We start from the raw sequence: 12,531 nt of genomic DNA, 5'->3' as shown, positions 1-12,531 counted from the left end.
TCTAGTTTTGTCCACATTTTTAAATATTATTAATTTTAATATATGAATATTATAATAACACTTTGAGTTTTGACCATCTTCACTGCTTTTCCCTACTTTTCCCTGGCCTATAGTCCTCTATGCCTCACCCAGTAATCCTTATTTGTTCTTCATCCATGAAGTCCAATTTGTGCTGCCAATATATTCATAGATAAGTGGCTTTCCAGTGGAGTATGGCCATCCTACCAGTGGAAACACTCTTAAAACTGACTCTCCTTCTCCCAGCAGCTATCAGTTACTAATAGATCCACAGCAAGAGCTGGGATTTCACACCCACCTCCCATCTCCATACTGGTATTTGGTATAGCTGCTTTCATAAGACTTATGCTTGCTGTAATAGCCATTGAGTTCACTGAGTTTGTCATATGTGAATTTGCACTGTTGTGTCCAAAGGACAGTTACCTTTTATTTGTTCACTTTCTCTGGCTCTTACACTTTTTTGCCTCATCTCCTGCGAAATCCCTGATCCTTGGGAACAGTGGCTATAGTATAAAATTCCATTTAAGGCTGAGCATCCTATAGTCTTAACACCATCAAGAACAGTAGAGTGATATATCAATGTATAAAGTATATATAATATGTAGATAAATATTTATACATATGCATCTAACTATATTTTATTTCTGGTTCTCAAGCTCACTGACTTATTTCTGTAAGTGGGGCTAAGATTCCTCACTAAAAGTAAATCTTTGGAATTTCATAAGTGGCAGTCATTTGGATAATAAAAAGAAGTGCATTTATCTACAAACCATCATAGTTTCCTTGCTAACTGGATAAGAGGTAAGTATCATTTGGATACTTTTTAAATAAATAAAAATGTAGTTTCTCTGGCTAACTCTTCAAGGAATTCCAAGAAAAAGGGATGACAATTGTGTGTTGACATGGTTATACTCTGTGTATATACTCTGTATCTATAAGATAGAAGAGAGAACTTATGGAGACTTCTTGTCAAAGTAGTTATTTCCAAATTAAGTTCCATCTTGCTCTTTCCTTAGCAGCCTTCTAACACTGTGACAACATCAAATCCTCTTCTTATAATATTTTTACAGCCTCATGCCCTTCTCCTATTTATGCCATTTATTTTGATAACAAGGATGTAAAATTTTAAAGACTTTAAAAAATAAACTCTATGGCTAAGATCAAAAACATAAGTGACAACTTATGTTGAGGATGATGAGGAGCAAGGAGAACACTCCTCCATTTCTGATAGGAGTGCAAACGTGTATAGCCCATTTTAAAGTCACTGTGGCAGTTTCTTAGAAAACTGGTTATCAACCTACAAGATCCAGCTATACTGCTCTTAGGCATATACCCAAAGAATGCTCAATCATGCCACAAGAATATTTGTTCATAGCAGTTATATTTGTAATAGACAGAATCTGAACATGGTAGATGTCCATCAACAGAAGAATGGATTTTAAAAAATATATACAAGCCACAGCAGCATAGAACAAAACCTCAGACACTTAATTTCTTTCATTATGATTAACTCCTGCTGTTCTTGTGGGGACTATTTGCTAAACATTTTATAGCTCTATTTCTGAACATCACAAGTATAAGCAAATATTCAAGTTATAAACCTATTTTCACAAAAGAAATTAGATTCCATAGAGATTACATGTTCTTTATAATACTTGTACCATCTGCCAAGGTTCTTTTAAAGGGTAGTTGGTCTATATTTTTTCACCAGAAGAAGGACAGGTAACCCTGTGTATGTGCCTGTTTGGCTCAGTTCTTCTAATGATTTAAGGGAATGATCAAGGAATTAACTTGTTGACTAATCGGGGTCTGCTTTCTCTAATGAACCAAATTTTGTAGAATGAAATCTCTCAGGGAAAAATGCTAGTGTTGTAGTCCTAAACCTGAGTGTGAAATAAATGAAATGATGTTAGTGTTAATTTTGAAGGATCCATGGTTTGGGCTCCAAATGATCTATTAGTTAAGGTAGGCAGGGAAGGAAAATATAGAAGGAATGAGGTCCAATACCTTTTTTGTAACACCTGTAAATGTTTTATTGCTTGATAAGTTAAGCCATTTTGTTTTCATAGTGATGTCTCCTGAATATGAAACTTACAGCTACTGCTCCAGTATCATAAGTGCCTACCTGCGTAGCTGCCTAGACTCTAATACTTTGGACTGTGATCTCAAATTAAATGCTTTCTTTTTCAATTTGCCTTGGTCATGGTGTCTCATCACAGAAACTGAAAAGTAACTAAGACACAAACAATTCCTTCACTTAAGTAAACCCCCTTAGTGCTCTCAAAAACCTTACAGAGTAATGCTTTGCTTTCATAGTTTTGAATGTCATTTAATAGATTTATATATAACTTCCCTTTAGAAACCTGAAATTTTGAGCAATTCCTTAAATGTATTTTGGCCACTTGAGATACTTCTGTTGAGAATTCTCTTTTGAGATTTGTGCCCCATTTTATTTGGATTATTTGATATTTTGATGTAATATACCATCTTAGGCCTGTCAGAATGGAATATCAAAAACACTGATGACAGCTTATGTTGAAGAGAATATGGAGTAAGAGGAACACTTCTCCACTGCTAGCAGGAGTGCAGATTTGCATAGTCATGAAATCAGTATGTCAGTTTCTCAATAAATTGGGAATCAATCTACCTCAAGACCCAGCAATTCTACTCTTGGGCATAGACCCAAAGGATGCTCAATCATACCAAAAAGACACTTGCTCCATTATGTTCATAGCAGCATCATTCATAATAGCTAGTACCTGGAAACAACCTACATGTCCCTCAAAGAATGAATCGAGAAAATGTGCTACATTTATACAATGGAGTATTACTCATCTTTAAAAACAATGATATCATGAAACTTGCAGGCAAATAGATGGAACTAGAAAACATCATCCCAAGTGAGATAACACAGACCCATAAATATAAACATGGTATGTACTAACTCATAAGTGGGTAATAGATGTAAAGCAAAGGATAACCGGGGTACAATTCACAACCCCAGAGAAGCTAGATAACAAGAAAGAACCTAAGAATTACACTGGGAATGGGAAATATATGAGATCTCCTCGGTAAAGTGGGTGGTGGGGATGGTAGAGGAGATGGGTAGGGGGATGAGAACATGAGTGAATGGAATTGTCAAGTTGGGGGAGGGACAGAAAGGGAGAGAAATGAAAGATATATCTTTATAAAGAGAAGCTTTATGGAAATAGGGAGAAACCTAGTGCTAGGGAAATTGCCAGGAATCCACAAGGATGATAAAGCTAACACTCCTAGCAATAATGGAGAGGGTGTCTGGACTGGTCTTCTCCTATAAGTAGATTGGTGAGTACACTAATTGACATCATAGAACTTTCATCCAGTAACTGATGGAAGCAGATGCAAAGATCCACAGCTAAGTACTGGGCTAAATTCCACAAGTGCCGTCAAAGAGAATGAGGAAGAATTATATGAGCAAAGGGGGGATGAAGATTGTGATGGGAAAACCCATAAAGACAGCTGATCCAAACTCATGGGAGCTCAAGGACTCTGGAAAGATAGCTGCAGGACCTACATAGGTCTAAACTAGGTCCTCTGTATGTGGGTGACAGTTGTGTGTCTTGGTTGGTTTGTGTGCTCCTGGAAGTGGTACAAGGATCTATCCTTGATGCATGAGCTGGCTTTTTGGAACCCATTCCATATGGTAGGATGCCTTGCTCAACCTTGTTGCAGGAGGAAGTGTCTCAACTTGATAATGCCAGACTTTGTTGACTCCTCATGGGAAGCTTTACCCTTTCTGAGTAGTGGATGAGGATGGGCTAGGAGAGGGGGGTGGGAGAAGTAGAGGTAGTAGGAAGTGTGGTTGATATGTAAAATGAAAAAATAAACAAAAAGAAAACTGAAATGCTCTCATCAGGAAGTAAATCTCTTAGCTTTATGGTATATTTCTTCATAAGTTTGTTGAGACAGATACATGGGAAATAGCATCAGTTCTTCCTGATGAAAAACAACCAGATAAAATTTTATTGAAGCTAACCAACTAATTTTCCTCATATACTTACACTTTCTTTGTTTACTTCAGAGTTATAATAGACTGTTGCCCTCCCTATCTAAGTGCTTTGACAAGCACTCTATCTAAATATTTAGATCAGCATACACAGCTGGATGGAAGGCATCTTTTCATAGCACTCAACTCCATTAATTTATTCTCTTCAATGACATGATGGTGAAAAGCACACTACAAATAAGAGTTATAAATTACATGAGAAAGACTATGTTCTCTCTTACAGAGAATGAGAGAAGGTGTGACAAATGTTCCCTAAACTGCTGCAATTTCTTCTCATTTGTGTTTCTTTCCTCAACTTTATTGTGGTATAGTGGACAATTAAATAGTGTAGATATTTGTGATTATAAACTTAAATATTGACATACACATATACTGTATAATATATAAATTAATATATTCATCACCTCACATAAGGTGCTGTGCATGTTCTCAGTCTCTGTGTGTTTATATGTGCATCAGTACTGTTGCAATATGGAGAAGCTCTTTCCTTATCTACCAGCTGAAGCTCTTTTAGTCCTTCTCCCTCCTCTTCTGCACGGATCTCTGAGCCTTTAGGGAAGGGGTGCTTATGAAAAAAATCCCATTTAGGATTGAATACTCCAAGGTCTCTAACTCTATGCATACTTTCCAGTTGTGGGTCTCTGTGTTATCATCTACTGTAAGGAAAAGCTTCTCTGATAAGGGTTGAGTGATGCACTTATCTATGTGTATAGCAATATGTTATTTTATTGTTGTGTTCCTTTAGCAGCCTTAGTCCAACCATAACACATCATATTTCTTTTCTATAGGTATGTTATTTTAGATGTTGTAACAGAATATTCTAAATCACTCATACCTATATGAACTCCTGTTTGAGATATAGTTAAAAAGAAATTCTGTCAGTGACACTCTACATCTGCGTTTCAGCTTCATGTATCTGTGCCTCAGTGTTCAGAATGGAAAGGTCAAATCCAAATGCTCTTACTTGAAATTATTGTTTTATCACAAATAGTATAACGCCTCCATTGTGTCAAAGAAAGCAACTCTGAATTCATCAGATCAAAAGTTTGTAAAAGGAATATTTGGCTCCTTCCTAATCTGTATTTTACAATTTGAGTTCAGACAACCTAGTAGCTAAACCCAGCCTCCCTCTCTTGCCTACAATTTGGTTAATGAAAAGCAAAGTGAATCAATCCGTTTGTGGGAACACTGGATTCTCAGCTCGCGGGAAATCAATATGGATGGTACCTGGTTGCCCTCGGTCTAAGCTGTACTTTCTAACCATGTGAGTGGTAATGCAATCATGGATAAAATTAATTAAATTAAAAACCTGTTTTTATTGTGCAGAAAATACAGAAAATTCAATCCTTCCTGACAGCCTGGAGCTGGATGCTGATTCTAATGTGATCACAAGCTACATGCCATTTAAGGAGGTAGGAAACCCTGCCAAATATGTGCACTTTCTATCTCATGTTTTTGAACTTTTTATTGAGAAATCTTTATAACCTTAACTCATGCAGTACTGAGCCCAACTTTTCCCTTTTGCTGTTCATCATGCTGTTGGGCATTAGTTAGCTCCTTCAATTAGCTCAGAGCCCTGTTTCTGTAATGCTTGGAAAATCATAGGTTCCTTCTCATGTCATTTCTTCAGCATTCTGTCACCATGTTTACTTTAGAAATTTCTTTCTTAGAAAGAGATAGGGGGAGAGTTTGTGTATGTGTGTGTCTGTGTCTCTATGTGTAACCTTTCCAGAAAGCATTGCAGGAGATTACTCTCTCAGCATCTACTGGGATGTAGACACAATGTATGTTCTGTCCTCTTATTTTTGAAATAGGTCTTTTTGTTATAAACACAGCCTTTAGAAAGATAAATAAACATTTTAAAAACAATTTAGTCCTTATAAGCTGATGCAAGTTTTTTTTTTCTTGTTATTTCCTGTATTGGAGACTGGAGAGTCCCATCTCTGAGGTGTTGTGAGGCTTAATATTCATGCAAGCTGTAATGCGACTTTTATTGTAAGGCTTTCCATTTTTCTTTTCTTTCTTTCTTTCTTTTTTTTTTTGATTCCATCATCATTAACAAATAATACAAAGACTTAAAAGTGTCAAGTATGGCCTAAGAAAGTTTTTTGACACTTCCATCTTTTAATTTATCAAAAATATTTTCTGCAAAAAATGAATTATAGCAGCCATTTCTTCTTTAGAATGAATTTAGTCCTAAAGCCATGCCCCTTAGATTATAATATTCATAAAGAGTGAATCTTAGTTTGGCTTAAACAGCATTATCTAGGATAATTTAGGACTATGCTTCATTCCTAATAAATCTGTTGCATTTGACATGTTGCTTGGGTAATGAATAGTAAAAATGACACAAAGCCATACCATATGTAGTCAGCAAAGATGAATTTCACCGAGGTTAGGAGGTCTCCAAGCTTTGACAGTCCAGTCCTTCATATATTAGGCAGGAAAAGGATCAGAGCCTGTTTTAGGAGTTGCAGACATTTCAGGCACAGATAGAAATTTGGATGAGAAAGACAGAGTTTGTCACACAATCATGAAGATGCGGTAATTGAAAAAGCTAGTGTGGCAGCTAATCCCGGGCTGGAGAAGATAGAGACAGGATGCTCCCAGGAACTCATTGGATTCATGGGCTGCCAGAATAGCTATTCACTGAGCCAATGAAAGAGCTATCTCTAAAAATTAGAAATGGCAATTTTATCCTCACACACATGCACCCACATGAACATACATCCAAATACAACTTCAGTTTGGAATTCAAGATAAAGAGATACATGAAGCAATTGCACAAACTTCATTTTTACCTTTATAATACTATCATAAGAATGATTTCAAAGTACTCCTTGTAAGCAAAAGCTGACTGTAGTAACTCATATTTCTAATCTGAGTGCTCAGGAGTCAGCCTTGGGGCCAAATAGCCTACTTGCCAAGGTTCAGTTTAACAAGAGACTTGTTCTAAAAAAAAAAAAAAAAAAAAAAAAAAGTGGTAGACAGCTCCTAAGGGAATACACCTGAGATTGATCTCTGGTCTTCACATGAATGCACACACAAGTGCAACTACACAGCACAAATAAATATGAAATAAATTAAATAGTTTCAACTTGGCAATTAAGAGATAGATTAATGGAATAATTGAACCACATTATTTTTTCAACCTCATAACTCTGTTATAACAATAATGTAAAAGTGTTCCTTAAAAACCAACTACAACAACAAAGGCACCTAAGTGTTTTTCTATCATTTTCCGTATTTCTACTTGTCTCATCTGACCCTAGATAGAGAGTATCAGTCATCATACTTAGAGTTTGGAGTATATTGAACAGAGTCTTTGTAGAAATAAGCATTAAAAGGCTACTCTTTAGGCTGAGGAAATATCTCAGTTGGTAGAGTGTTCACCATACAAAGCACCTGAGTTAGATCTCCAGGACCCAAGATAAAGAACAAAATAGAAAAACAGCAAGGTACAGAATTGTAATCACAGTACTGGGTAAACAGAATCAAGTTTTTCCCTGGGATTTTCTGGCCTACTCAGCAAGCTTTCAGCCAGTTCCCAGAACCCACATGAATGCATAAACACATGCGCGCACGCGCGCGCGCGCACACACACACACACACACACACACAGAAAGAGAGAGAGAGAGAGAGAGAGAGAGAGAGAGAATCTTTTTATTTAAGCTATAGTCTGTCAAAAGCTTTGGCTAAATATTTTCTACTGTATAGCAATCATAGTGTTTAGTGTTTTTTTTTTTTTTTGTTTGTTTTTGTTTTTTTTTTTAATGGCCATAAGTTTTCCAAATTGTCTCATTCTTAAGATGAAAAGACTAAGAGCATCAAAGCTGAAGTACTCGCTCTCAGGGTTGCCCTGAAAGATACTGACAGAAGAGCAAGTCAATATCTGACTACTGATCCTGAATACCCAGCACACTGGTTAATTCATGTCACATACTGGACCTTTTCAAGTTCTTTTTCTACAAAGCAGTGAGGAAAGCAAAAACTTGTTGACTGACAAAAGGGAAGTCTTGTCTCCTGGATGTCAGGTTTAAGCCCTTTTCTCTTTTTCTTCCAGGTTAAGAATCTTGAAGAGGATCCCTTCTTTGAGAGAATATTCTGACTAGTTGACACAAGCTAGAGTCCTTTCAGAAAGGGGAACCTCAAATGAGAAAAGACCCTGACTTTGGCCTGTGGGCAAGCTTATGTTGCATTTTCTTGACTGACAGAATGTGCATGTGGGAGGACCCAGCACACTGTGGGCAGTGTCACACCAGGGTACATGAGCCTGTGGTGAGCAGTTAAGCAAGACATGAGGTGCAAGCCAGTAAGCACCTTTCCTCCATGGCTTCTGCTTCAGTTCCTGACTCCAGGTTTCTACCCTGATTTCTTTGAATGATGGACTACAATGTGTAGGATGAAATAATTCCTTTCCTTCCCAAGTTGCATACAGTCTTGGTGTTTTATCATAGCAATAAAAACACTAAATAAGGTGGAGGAGTCATTTCTACCCCCAGTCAAAAATATTTGGCAACCATCTGTTATGTCTTTTTTCGTTTTCTTTTCCATCATTGTATTTGCTTGTGAATGTGGCACAAGAGTTTTGATGGATAGAATGTAGCTGTTGGGTACAAACAAGAGAGTTTATCTCTCATCAGCAAGTTTACTGTTGATCTAGCTGATAGACTGTTATTCCTACCTCTTACACTGATGCCATCTTCTCACTGAGTTCAATCTAGAACATAGGAGTGCATACCACTGGCACAACTCCTTCATCTCCTGAGATTGAGGCAGTACATAGGCCTAAGGTGCTATAAAAACTGACAGGCCTCCTTGTGTAAGGGTTGAGATAGCAATGACGCTTCTGTGTCATCAATCAACATCCACAAGTGACAGAGAAAGTGTTTTCCTCAGGGCCTTAATCAGTCAGGGAACTTCTGTGTACCTGATTGAGGGAAGAGAGAAGTGTGTAGTCATTTCAATTATAATTTATCACTAGTCAGTGGCTTAGACAGGTAAGTGAGGTCATAGCAGCTTGACCACAGCACAAAGCAGGTGTTCTGTTTAGGCCCATGAAGAGATCCTTATTCAGGAAAGGGAGACATGTGAGCTTTCAGAGGCCCTGTTATTACATTAATGAAATTTATATTCTTCCTTTCACAAAGGATTTAGGTGAATTAAATTAACAGAGATTTTTAAAAAAAAAATAAGAAAAAGAAAAAGAAAAAAAAAAAAGAGTGCCTCCTCCCTTGACTTGGTATAGGTCGAGGAAGAAGGTCCTTAAAGCCTTGTCTGTCCTACATCAGCTTATTTATGCCACTGTGGCTTGGTTTGCCACTTGTCAAGGATGTGTTTTCTGACTCCTCTGAAATTTTGTTTCTGGCTCTTGTTCACTTACCATATACCACCTGTTTTTTCTCTTTGTATCACAAGTCACGATCCATAATCAATTATTTTCATTTTGTCCTCTTGTACTTTTGTTATAGCTTCCTTGCTTGTTCCACACGGCATGCTGAGGGGACATCCAATCTTGCTTACATTAATTCTGTTATCTACAAGTGTGCCTAGTTGAAAATAGATGTGATAATACTGAGTTATTGATACAATTTTTTCACATATAGTTGTTCAGTTTTAAACTACTGTTATCAGGCTGTGTCTTAGATGGAAAGTGAGGACAATTACACAACCAAGCATACCCAAGAGTTTGAGTAATTATGAATACCAGAAGCCAGGAGGACTGCCTGAATTCAGACACTGAGGTAAATGATGAGTAGGAACCTTCCAAGTGTATGGGTAGAGGGTATGAGACAGCTGAGATGGGAAAACCTGGAAGCTAGGCAAGCTTTTGTTTCTTTTTAGAAAATTTTCCTCTAGAAAAAAAAAAACTGTATCCCTGGGAGCTTATCTTTGTTGTCCAGTGAACTGCCTTAGCTAAGAAAGAGAAATAGAACATTTCTTCAAAAACATCACTTCTTAATAGTACGGCATAATAGGCTTCAAAGAGGCATGCTAGCTGGGATCATTACCCTTTTGTGACTAGACATTGAGGAGAATTCAAGAGAAAAGTTAATTAAAAAGTATATAAAGCCTTGTGAAGGCAATGTACTTGTGCATTAGGACATGGCATTTGGGCATCCAGGCAAACAATAGCGATGCAGGGCCTCAGATGAATGATACCATTCATTTCCTTCCGCCTTTGGTGCATCCTATCACCATCATTAAAGAACCATTTGTTGAAGATTTAGAGTTTACGGGGAGATTTCCAAGGAATAACATTATATTCTAGAGTTTGTGAAGCAGAGTTGTACTATGGTATTTTTAAACTTATGAAAGGCTTGATTTTAACATTAACTTAAGACTATCAAGACATGCTGTGCTGGTGGCTAACTTCTTGAGATCCACTAATGGCTAAAGCTCTTGTCCCAGGGGTTTCATTGTCTGTTTTAGTACTATCACAATCTTCTTTTACAAATTAAAAAATATTATGTGTGTGTGTGTGTGTGTGTGTGTGTGTGTGTGTGTGTGTGTGTTTTGCCTGAATGTGTGTTAATGCACTACATTTATAACTGGTGCTATGGAAGCCAGAAAGGGGCATCAGATGGGTCCCCCAGAAATGATTGTGAGCTGCCATGTGGGTGATTGCAATCAAATCTATGTTCTCTGAAAAAGCAGCCTATACTCTTAACCACTGAGCCATATCCCCAACACTTACAACATTCATTTTTACTCCCATTTTTATGTTGAAGATTTGCCACCCATATAGCCGTACCATCATGAAAAGGATGTTTGTGCACAACAAATATTTCTACCTGCACTGTTCAGCCCTTAACTGTTAGAATGAGTCTGGGAGATAATCTTTAGCCACTGCATAGTAAATACAAATGAGGGGTGGATATCACTTCCCCGCTGAGGCTGTTAAGAGCTCATATCCTCCTCCATTCTCAGATGGCAAATCACAGGGTAGAATGATAGAAATAAAACATCCAGGAAGACTAGCTACAAGGTAAAAGTGGGCTTCTATAGATCTCCCTATCATGGTTCATGAACTGTAAATAAACTTTGATGCATCAAGGTATACTAACAGACATTGAGATACTGAGTTCTGTTACTGATCTGGCCTATGTTGTGTTTTATTTTGTTCTGTTTTTCTAAGTTTCTGTTCATAGTCACTTCAAAATAGAATGAAATTTTAAAATGTCAATGGAATTTCATAGATATTTGTTTTCTGACTGATTATAAAGATTTTGAATGTTGGCTTTGTCTGTTGAGTATGTGAAGTTCTGATTCAACAAGACAGGTCTATTCAAACCCTCTGATAGGGGTTTCAATAGATGCCTAAACTTAATTTTAAGGTATTACTTTCATAGCTTCTGAAAATAGGCCTGACAATTCTTAAGTATTAGTGTGAATTTTTCTGGGTATTGACATCCTGGTGCTTTTTCTGAAAAACAGAAGCAAAACATTATGTGTAATAAGGTAGCAAAGGGATAAAAAGAGTTGGCTGGAAGTGACAGAACTGCAGATATTGTTTGAAAGGGCTGTCTCAACAGAGCTGAAAGAATGCTTAGACCTTTGCAGATGACAAGGGAACCTAAATCACACTTGCATTAAGGAGAGTTCTCATTCTATTCTATTGAACTGCAGCCATTCCCAACTGGAATATTATATTGCTTTTCATGTTAAACTGCATTGCAGGAGGTTGGCAAGAAATGTGGTGTACAAATCAATGTTCGGATGAGTACGCTTGATAGAATGGGCCAGTAATGGGGCAAAGGTCAGACTCTATGAAAGGGTAGCAGTGCTTTGGTAACATAAGACCCTCCAGTATTTTAAGCATTTATCAGAGATGCTGCTTCTCAGTTGTGTGCTTTATTGGAGGAACGCAGTAAGCTATGCTTCCTATCGAGAAGAAAATTAGTTGTTCATCTTTGGATGTTACACTCTTACAAGAGACAAAGAATCTCACATAAGCAAAGCTTATGTCAAAATGTATCTTTGTAGACTTTAAAATAACACAGAAAACATATTGACAACTAGTATATTTCTGTAACCTTCCAAATAAGCTAGGTGAGTAGGTATTAATAAAATTAACTGCAATTTGTATGACAAGAAACAAATGAAGAACCTAAATAGGTATAAGAATTTTATGGCAACTTTTAAAGAGCCCAAGTCTATTGAGCATGTAGCCAAGTTTGAACTGATTTAGTCATTTTACAGTGCCTTGTTAAAAGAATGTATGGTCAAACTCATGGGGAAGGGCCCAAGACTAATACCTGGCATTGCTGCCAATGGCTCCTCAACCAAAAAACAATGGGATTTTAAAACAGTAATTTTTAGTACTATGAAAGAAGAAAAGAAGTCCAGCAGAACTAACAAAATGAGAAATACAAATGTGACAAAAATAGGAGAAAGAAGATAAAAGAATGTTAGAAGGAAGAGTAAAAGTTTAAACAAGATATGTGAAGTGAGGTTGTAAAATCTGG

The sequence above is a fragment of the Phodopus roborovskii genome, unplaced genomic scaffold, assembly GCF_943737965.1.
Source record: "Phodopus roborovskii unplaced genomic scaffold, PHOROB, whole genome shotgun sequence".
NCBI lineage: Eukaryota > Metazoa > Chordata > Mammalia > Rodentia > Cricetidae > Phodopus > Phodopus roborovskii.
Note: the sequence above shows the minus strand (reverse complement) of the source record.